This window comes from Rhineura floridana, chromosome 1 (assembly GCF_030035675.1).
Source record: "Rhineura floridana isolate rRhiFlo1 chromosome 1, rRhiFlo1.hap2, whole genome shotgun sequence".
Taxonomy (NCBI): Eukaryota; Metazoa; Chordata; class Lepidosauria; order Squamata; family Rhineuridae; genus Rhineura; species Rhineura floridana.
In genome coordinates, this window is record NC_084480.1 from 297,904,486 (window position 1) to 297,913,766 (window position 9,281).

Sequence of the window (9,281 nt, forward strand, 5' to 3'; positions counted from 1 at the left end):
TTTCATTCACACATAGAGATTACAAAAGAGGCTGCAAACCAAGCAATTGAACTAAGTGGGAATATGTAAATTATGTGTAGGTAAATGATGCTTTCCTAACAACCCCGGGAAATGCCACTACAGGACCTCCCCCTCCTTAAATTCTATGGAATGCTGCCCAAATCACACACTTCCCTTTAATTTTTCCTGCTTAAATGTGGGGCATTGAGCTGCACTGTTGGAAGCCATAACTACACATTATCATTTAAATAATGTGGGCAATAACACCAACTTCAATGACCCAGTTTAAATTGTTAGCTTCAAAGACACTTCTATAAATTCACATGAACGTAAATCTAACATCAAAACCTTGTTACACCTATAGTAAACATTTACTGTACAATGATTTAGCTGTTTTAAGAAGCTATAATATGCTCACTATAAACTTAATCCACGACTCCGTTAGACTAATTTGAACTAATCAAGTCCCTTATGAGTCAATATACTCTACTATCATAAAGGAGGGTATGAAATTATTCAGGATTTTCAACAGAATTGGGATTAAGTTGGTTTCAAGCCAGTAATTTTAAATCTAGCTGGAATGTGAATTAGTTAGATAATAAATTTGTTGGATTTAAAGCACAATAAACCTAGTGTATTTTTACTCTAATGTAAGTCCACTGTGTTCAATGTGGATTACTCTTTGTAAATGTGCACAGACTGTAGTCTTAAACCAATTCAGCCTGCAATCCAATACACACTTATTTGGGAGGAACCACTATTGAACTTAATAGGACTTACTTCTGAGTAGACATGCAAAGGATTATGCTGTCAGGCTGAAATCTTATGCAGTTACCAGGAGGTAAGTCCCACTGAACATAGTGAGCTGAGTAAACACGCACAGTATTGTGCTGGTAATACCACTGAAGTTAATGGAACAATCTTAAATTCAATAACTACAACTTTACTAGCTTGTATGTATTATTTTCAAAGTTGTCAAAGATCAATACAATTAAACAAAACTTGGGTTTCCTTCCTATTCTACATTAAATTGAAAGTAATCATGAAACTATCAAAATAGCCTATATCTGGGAGGTTTTAACTGTCAAAGCAATATCATAACTCTGTTGTGACATCATAAGAAGGAAGTTCAACAGGTTTTTTAAATGTCCCCCTTTAAAAAAAGATTTATACTTAATGAGAGATAAAAATAAATTATTTTTCCAAAGGTCAATAATCAGCAGTATTTTAAAAATTACAATGATTAGGTTTTTATGGAGTACAAATTTAATAAGTGGATCAATCAACTAAAGGTTAAGTTGATTAACTGATTTAGAGATATATTAACCTGTGGAGCTGAAAAATTAACTATGCACTTCCTTTGTTTTCATCCTGTTTTTGCTGTGTTAATGAAATAGGAAATGAAAAGGAAAATATTAAAGATAAACCTTAATTCTAATAATAAGTGGAAGCTCTCTTCAAATATCTTTAAAAAGCACATATATTCAGGTGTCTTGGATATGTGCGACTGTGAATCAATGAGTTAACTAATCAGTTAAAAGGTAGATAATTTATCAGATAAAATTCTGTAACTGAGTGACAGCCATACTAATAGTTTATAGTATTCGCCAATACCTGAAGAAAGCAATAGCTAGGCTTCTTTTTTACCTGAGAACTTTAAGAAGGTGAAACACACCAAGAAAGACTTTCTTGTGCTTTTAAAGAGAGAGAAAACCCCATCTGTATATTTGAATTGCCTACATTTTGAATTGTAAGGTGTAATACTTGGGACAGAAAACTCTGCATTTATGGTTACCCAAGACTGCCAAAAATACATATCTAAACTACCTCACTAGTTGTCTTGAGGAAACTAAATTAAGCAAAGGCAAACAGCAACTGGAAAGTTGTCGGTCTTCTGGAATGAATGGCTTCATTTTACACACTAACCAAAAATCCAAATATCAGAATATATTGCTGTCCGAAGCCAAGACTTTAACCAACAGCCCAATCCAAAAAACATTACGGCAAAAGTTAAGTTCCACTGATTCCAGTGGAAATTAAATCCACCCAGGATCATGGCCCACAAATTCCTAGTTTGTTTCAACAGAAAGCACATTAAAAGTGTCAGTAATTCCCGCTTGGCTTGTCTACAAGCAAAGAATAACTTTTTTTCAGACTCCCAAGCAAACATGATCAAATATGTTTAACTATAAACGTTCTTGAGTATTTTACCATAAACTTTTTAACAGCGTTCAGTGTGGTGTATTCACAACCTTTATGACAATCAACATTGTCAGTGTGGCTACATGTAAGATCTGATAATGTTCCAATTAAAGCTATTACCTTTTAAGTGTTGTCAAATATTAATGGGTCAACCATATCTATTCAAACACATACATAACAAACTTTAAAGGTGTTACTGATGATTCTGTGTAAGAACAACGCTGAAAACCATGCTTTCAGCTTTCATAAATATTTTTCAGATGTTTCTGAAATTATTAACTTTTGCAGAGTCCTAGCTTTAATAAGGTAAAGGATATGGGTCACTTTCACAGAAAGTTCACTTTATGGGGCCAATCGTCATACATAACAGCAAGATGTAATTAGTCAGTGTGACCTGAATGATTGGAAAATATAAGGCACTCCTTAAGAGCTTCAATCAGCATGAAAAACAAAATATCATCTGAATGCTGAAATCTAATGAGCAGCCACTGTAAGAAGCTCATCAACAAGAATTGTTGCTTTTACTGTTTTTTATAACAGAGCTGCAGTACACAAGTGGTCTATATGTATATATACATTCTTTATGCACATCAATTATAGTAGATTTACTAAGGCTGCAATATTATGCACATTTACAGTACTCAGGAGTAAATCAGTAAACTCAGTGGGACTTACTCAGACTTCTAAATCTTCACAGACATACACAAAATAATTAAGCACACTGTTTATTATACACACACACAAGCACATACTCCTTAAAACAGCAGCTTTATTTATTGTTAGACAGTATACCCAGTGCTATTCCACAAATACCTACAAAAGCTAGTGTATCTTGTATGTGATAAATGCATTTTTAAAACTAATAAGGAAAGTCTTAGCTATGTAGGCTCACTGAAGCCTCAGATCACAGTTCTCCAAGCACTTACTCTGAGCAAATAATATGAACTCCATCATACTACTCTACAGTAAATTCTTGCCAAAACAGCTTCAAATGCTTCAAAACAGTACCTTATATCACATCGTAATGCAAGAAATGCAGGCCAAAAACTATTAGAAAACTATCACAAACTAGCTTTAAGCCTTAAAGCCAGGGAGTGATTTTTTTCTAGTATACCTTAAACTATCAGGCTTCCTAAAAAAGTGAGGTTATATTCTTCATTACTGTTACCTGTAATACCCAATGTACAGACAGCAAAGTTCCCTTTTAGGGACAGCTCTAAAAGTAATCATCTCCCTTTAAATTGTCAATATGGCGCTGAAGATTTTGAGGATTTATATGTATAACAGTATAATAGTTAGTGATGTGTCATCAATAATAACAGTTCAACCAACACTTATACCTTTTTAAAAAGAAGGAAACAGAAAGGCCTTTGTCATCATTTAAAGGTGGGGGGAGAATGAAGTGCTCCATTTGTTTGGATTAGCCATATTTGTAACAAACTTTCACTACAGTTGTTAAAAAAAAAACCTTGCAAAATGTTGATATCATTTCCAGACGGTTCTGTCAGCCTCACGATTTACAGGAAATAGTTGGTGTTCTCATGAAAGCCCTGCATTTACTTCCATGAGCACAGGGACTTTTAAAAAATAAAAACTTTCTTTGGACTTTGCTTTTCCTAAGATTTCTAATATGTCACTCTGGTGAAATACTTGAAAAGGCTTTCTCACCTAAATAGATTATTGTGAACAAGAGGACAAGCTGCGCCTTCCATTCAGAAGGGTCTACTGTAAACTTTTGTCCCCGGTTTGTCCCCATCAGGAAAGAACTTTTACCACTATTGTGCACCTTACTTTTTGTAGCTCTCATCTTTTGTTCTCTTCATAATCAGTGTTTACATTTAATATATATTAAAAAATAAAGCCACAAATATCAAGAGAAAAGTGGATGAACTCTTCAAACAACATATACGAAGATCCTTTTTAATATGTTTTAATTAAAAAAAAAAGTAGGAAGAGAACATCAGCCCCACTAAAATAGGTACCATGCTACAGATTTAGACAAAGCGCTCTGAAGTCTGTGTATTCCTGTTCTATCATTACTATTTACTATTATCATTAGGTTGCAGTAATATTTGCAAGGAGCTGGGCACTGTACATATTCAGAAAAAATGAACCATCCAATCTAATGTTCCTTCCTAATTCCCACTTGCACTTTTTCTCAAGTGCATTTGCTTCAACTTTATTCCAGTACTTCCTGCTCACTGGCAAAAGAGTGAATGGAAAGAAGGTTCATTATGAGTCCTCATGTTTACTCCATCACTTGGCCTCTGACTTTTTTCTTTCCTCCTTCGCTTTCAGTCAATGAAATTCAGATGTTTGACATTTGCGGGTAGGAAAAAAAAAGCAGTTTATGTTTGTATATACTTTGGTTCTCCCAAACTTTTTTTAAAGTTGCTAACGGTCCCAAAAACGTAACACCTTGTTTACCAGAAAGGGTTTTTTTTTAATGAATCCACTAACAAGAACCTCAGAATGAAATTCTCCTGAACAACAGAATGAGTGCAAGTCAACCCTGGGAAGTCCTAGCAAGTGTCTCTTTATGATCAAAGACTGAGATGGGGGGGGAGACCTATGGAGTAGAAAGTGTTAAGTTTGCACAGCACCCCCTCAAAAAAGAAATTAAGAGCTTCTTCCTGAAGCTTTTACTAACAAACCACCCCACTCATCTCCCCTTGCTCTGTTTATCAGAAGTTACTATCAGCACAACTGCAATCTTCCTTCTTCAAAGTATTAGGAAGTTTCCACCTCTCCATTCATTCAGTCCCTTCAAAAAGCGGTGGGGGGGGGAGAGGAAATCAGCCACACAGATCTCAAGTGTAGGGGGGGGGGATCAAGCAACTTGTAGGAACCCTGGAAGAGCTAAGTGGGGGTCCTGGCCTATAAAAGGAGAAAGTTTTAAACTCTTTTAAAAGATGCAGTCACCAACAACAACATGTCACCTTTTCTCTTGCCAGAGAGGGGGGAGGAGGAGGAGGAGGGGAAGAGACCAGGAGTAAGTGTCCCACCCTCTCCATCTCATAAATACATACATATATAAATACTCTGCTTGCCTCACCCCCCCATCCGCATCCACAAGTTACACATATAAATCACACCAAAAAAGTTTCTTCCCATCGCCACCCCAAACTTACTCATGATGGTCACCCTCTTGAGCCGGGATTTTTGTCACAATCCCCCAATCTTTTCTCTTTTCTTTTGAAAAGAAAGATTTTTCCTCTAGGAACAAATCAGAAAGGTGCAAAAACTCTGGAGGGTTTGTCCGCTCTTTGGATGCAAGATTTGCAAAACTTAAAAAAAAAAAGTCAAATGGGATAAAATACCTCTGGATTTTCTCTCTCCCCCCCCCCTTCCTTTCCTACATGGAGGGGAATTAAATCAGAGCTATGCACATACGAAGGGAGGGGAGCCCGGAAAGACACCGGCAGCTTTAGAAGTTCTTTTCTTGTTGCGGGGTGGAGAGGGGGGCAGAGGGAGTGCAAGGGGGAAGGGCTTCCCTTGTGCTTCTCCTCGGCTGCTGAACTTGACCCCCGCTGACTCCACCACCAACAGGGCTACTGCAAGTTTTCAAGTCGCCAATTTCCCAGGCATCAACACATGGTTTTGACCCACAAAAGGCGTAGACCCGAGGAAGGGAAGGAGGAGGAGAAGGATTATTTTTTTTAAAAAAAGATAATTTAAACACACATACATCCAAAACCCTAGGCCATCTAAGCTTTCTCCTTCTTTCACACTTTTACACTCCCCCTTAAAACACACACGCACACACAAACTCACCCCCTTTTCCAGTCAACCCTGATTTACATCCGATTTCTCATTGCACACACGCACGCGCGCACGCAATATACAATTGTAAAATATACAAACCCCGCTACCAGCACAAGCACAGACGCAGTGATCGTCAGAGGCAGGAAAGGATTTGCGCGCAACCGACCCCCCTCCCCGCGCCCCCACCCCCTCCGCGATCTCCACCTCTCGCACCCTCCCCAGCCACCACATCGACACACAGCACAGTCCCTGATGTTGTTCTTTCTAAACCCCCCACCCCCGGTTCTTTAAAATCGCCCGACCACGGGCAGCAGCAGCGACACCGCTTACCTGTTGATTAATCAGCAATAATAATAATAATCGAAGCAGCTTGAAAGATGGTGGAACCGTCGCTTGAGCCATGAACCGTCTTTCTGTTGTTTGCAACAGAGTTGATCTTGGATTATTTTGGAAGAGGTAGAAACGGGGGGGAAGGGAAGGGAGGAGGAGGAGCAGGAGAAAAAAGCAGAGAAAGGAGGAGGAAGAGGGGGGGTTAAAAAGAAGGGGAGGGGGAAAGATTTGCCTTCACAACCCCCCCTTCTCGCCCCCTCTGCTGATGGGGAGAGAGAGAGCGAAAGGGGGAAGCGCAAAAAGGACCTGGATCCGCCTGGTTATGTTTATAAAAGAGGAGAGGGAAAGAGCGAGAGAGAAAGCGCCTGGCTTCTAGTGGCACAAACAAGCCCCAAAAAAGGAGGATTGCCGAGGAAGCTTTTGAGATTGCAAGGAGATCAGCTCTTTATCAGAAATGTTATCGCTTGTCAGGACCTCAGTCTCCGAGCATTACGTCAGTTTCAAGACACCAACACTATTAATATCAAAGGGAGCCTTAGCAAGAGAAAAGCGCCACCCCAGACTGAGAGCCCTTAAAGAGACAGTACAGGCGTCCCCTGTTGCCGCTGCCGGCCTTAGCCCGGCCTCCTTCGCCGGCTGCTCCTCCTCCGTCTCGCTCGCTCGCTCGCTCTGTCCCTTTTGCTCTCTCTTCCTTGCAATTCGCAGCAGCCCCACGAGGCAAAGGCGGCTTGGGAGAATCAAATCATTCGCACGCCTTGGCCCTTCCCGGGGCGGGGGAATAGCAATGGTGACCATCATTGCGGAAGGCTTTTTCTGTTTGCTTGCTTGTTTGTTCCCCCCCCTTCACTTTTGGAAAGGGGGAAGACTGTCTTCTCCAAAGAACCTTTTTTTTTTTAATGCATCACACAGGAAGTTTTAAGAGAAGCTAGAATATAAAGAAAGCTGACTTCCACTAAGCTAGTCCATTGGTCTTGGCTCGCTCAATATTATTGTCTATCCTAGCAGCGGCTCTCCGGTGTTTAAAATGGGAGCCTTTGCTACCTGGAGATGCCACGGATTCAACCATGGACTTTCGACATGCAAAGCATGTGGCCTACCACTGAGCTATGGCCCTTTCCTTGATTATTCTAGTTTTGGATTGTAATGGGATATGGATGGTGAGGGAGCCAAGTAGCAGCATTTCCAGGGGTGATGCAGGTTTGTGCCACACCTTTGTATGCTTGGGCATATACAGAGAGAAAGCATAATAGGGATCCTCAGATGCTTTTCTTGGGATGGGAAAAGATGGATTTGAAAAGTCGCCAAAGAAAAAGGAACCTGCATTTGGAATATGATTGGAAATCCTTGTTGGGGTGTAGGGGGGAGAGAGACTTAAAAACATTTATAACAGCCAAACTTGAGACTGGGGTAGAATTGCAAGCTGCGGTCTATTTGTTTTTAACATTAAGTCATTTCTTTTAATGCAAGACTAAGCAAGACCCTACGCCAACGGCAGTGCCGACCCCTCGGGTTTATCATAGTATACATTATATACATTTGCTCTGTTGTCAACCTTTTCTTAAAAGTTCCTTCAACCCCTGTGTATTTACACTGAAACTTTGAATTAACAAGAGTCAAATTCCTTATACTGTAATTTGCCGACAGGCAATGACATTTTTTTTATAACTCTCTGAGGAAAAGTGTTCTGTGAAAGAATTTTCAGTGTGAAACAAGGTGGTGTTAAAAACAATATAAACATGTAGGATGTTTGAATAGCCTTTCTGCAGCCCTCCATAGCTAGGTAGCTTGTTGTGATGTTTTTCCATTTTGTAATAAATTTTATATTGACTTCCGACTTCAAGCAGTCATAATCTAGTTTATTCTCGCTCCTAGTAAGAGATTATTCAACCAAGAAACATGAAAAAGCTAATTATTAGCTATATGTAAAGTTATTTTCCCCAAAATACATTACTTCATCCTCAATATTTTCCCTAAAAGTGTGATTTCTTTGTGGGGGCTAACATGCACTATACAACCGAAAATATTTCAGTTTAACAAACAAAGCAAAAATTAATCTGCAATAAACCAAGGCCTGTTCTGCTACATTTATTAATTATTCACTTCTCTTTTGTATAATATACTGGGAGATGTGTAAACTAATGTATTAATTCATATTCTACCAACACCTACTCCCCACACGTGCTTATGTTCTTTTGTATGATTTGTCCAATAAGCACATCATGAAAAAATGCAATAATTCACAGGCAAGTAGTGAACTTGTAAGGAAAGTAAAAAGTAGTTTCTTTATCGGACATATACCATGTTGTTTTAAAGAGGGAGAAGAGAATCATATGATGTGGAGGACTGATTATGTACTCCATCACCAGAAATTCAGTTGGGAAAGCTAAGAAAAGTAATACTCATATCTGCGGTAGAATTTAAAGTCTGTTAACTAAGGGCTATTTGCATTTTTAATGGCAGAATAATTTACTGTAGTACATTGCTAATATGTACTATAAGCACTCTTTGGGGAAGTAAGATATCCACATTTTATTTTATTAAGCTGTAAATCCAATTGCTGAAGAAATTGTAGACAATGTCTGGAATAATTTACACAAACAAGGACTGGTGTTCATTTTTCCACCAAGGTTTTAGAACACTCTAGAATGCTTAGTTTAAACTAAACAAAGTCTTGTCTCTAGGTAACTTATGGCCCAAAATGCAACTCAGTTAATCTGATAGCATCCTGTTGGCTTCAGGAGTATGAATCAGGTGAAATAGAAGTCCTTTGGCTGAGACAGGTCATGGGTTCGACTGGGAGGGGACAAACTGAATATGTCAGAACAAGCTTGTCAGCTGGCACTGTGAATGGAAAGTTTAAAATAAAATAAAAGGTGATTACTTGTTACATGCCCCGGCAGTGGCAGAGCCAAACTTTACAAAGATGAATTTCGTACTCTTGCAACTTCTTCACAAGTTGATTTTGAAAAAGAAAATCTAACCAA

At 38.9% G+C, this 9,281-nt stretch overlaps 1 protein-coding gene across 8 annotated transcripts in view; it reads right to left on the reverse strand.

Annotated features, from left to right (window-relative positions):
• The window catches only part of TRPS1 (transcriptional repressor GATA binding 1), a 302,076-nt gene extending 295,691 nt beyond the window's left edge, over nt 1–6,385 (reverse strand). For 5 of the 8 annotated variants that reach the window (XM_061605416.1, XM_061605406.1, XM_061605424.1 and 2 more), the window contains exon 1: nt 6,298–6,385. The gene's annotated coding sequence lies outside the window, so the exon portion shown is untranslated. Of the gene's footprint in view, nt 1–3,370; nt 3,393–5,333; nt 5,739–6,066; nt 6,125–6,297 lie in introns of those variants that run through there. The other 3 variants (XM_061605383.1, XM_061605373.1, XM_061605397.1) reach the window with 3 other exon arrangements.
• Between the last annotated feature and the right edge of the window lie 2,896 nt (nt 6,386–9,281).